A 1,282-nucleotide genomic window follows, 5' to 3' on the forward strand; every position below is an offset into this window, starting at 1 on the left:
GGCTCTCAAGGCACTGAATGAGATGTCAGAGCCACTGGGATTACGGGTTTCCTGGGTCAAAACCAAGATACAGGCTTTCGACGACATCTTGGATGCTGCTCGCTTTCTGTACTTGTTTGTGGTGAGTATTTTGAGGTCACTGAGAGATTCACTAACCTCGGCGGTGATATTCATGTCTCGGCATGTTGTGAGCCAGAGGTCAATAGACGCCTGGTGAATCATGGATTCACTGGATCATGGGGTGTGGCTCTGTCAGTACCTATGCAGGAGGACGAAAGTCTGAGTCTTTAAGTCCTTCATGCATCCAGTCTTACTCTACAGATGTGAGACTTGGACTGAGACTGGGGATCTGAGAGGGAGACTGATCACCTTCGGTACTTGGTTTCTTTGGAGAATCCTTGGCTATTGCTGGTCAGACTTTGTGCCCAACGAACGGTTGCTGAGAGATACTCAGATGAGATTTGTTACCTGTATAGTCCGTCAGCATCAGCTGTTGCTGCTTGGACACGGCTGTTTGGCTCATGAAAATGAGCCAAGCACGAGAGATTCTCGTGCTTGGACACATGTCTCATTTTCCTGACGCTGATCCTACTCACCAGATTCTCTCAGCGAGGGAGCCTCATGAGTGGAGAAGAGCAATGGGCCAACCACGTACCTCGTGCTTGCAGCATTTTGATCGGCATCTCAAACGGATGGGGAGGGGCCAGGCATCTGCTTGGGGGATGGCCAAACAGAGGCCCCTGGTGTACCGGCAGAAAGTGGATGCAGTGATACGCTGCTCCAGCACACGCTCCCATACCTGACCTGGCCCTAACCCCTCTCTCTCCCAACTCTCTCACTCTCTCCCTGCTCCGCCCCCCCCACCCCCAAACTCCCCTCTTTTAAGGGGACTGTTCAGGACTGACAGTTTAGTTTTGAATTTAAAACGGCTTCCCATCATGTGGCATATACAAATCAGATTCGGAGTGAGCCAACCAGAGGGGTGAAATGGTTGCTGTATGTGCGACCATATATGCAGGCAGACCTTTGAGAGGTAGATAGTGTGTGTGTTAAATGCTCCCACTTTGTTTTATATCGAACCCGGCGGTTAAAAAGAAAATGTTGTTGTTTGGGTGCATTGTATTGTCCCTCCCTTCCCATCACGCTGCCTTCCCTTCCCCCTCCCCTCACCCTAACCCCCTCCCCCTTTCTCACCTCCTCCTCCCCCCATGGACATCTCCGGGTGGTGACCGCGTGCTGTATCAAGCTACTGTTTTAACATACCACATTTTGTTCAATCCTG

The sequence above is a fragment of the Eptatretus burgeri genome, chromosome 10 (assembly GCF_056783735.1).
Source record: "Eptatretus burgeri isolate ZD-2024b chromosome 10, Ebu_testis_v1, whole genome shotgun sequence".
Classification (NCBI taxonomy): domain Eukaryota; kingdom Metazoa; phylum Chordata; class Myxini; order Myxiniformes; family Myxinidae; genus Eptatretus; species Eptatretus burgeri.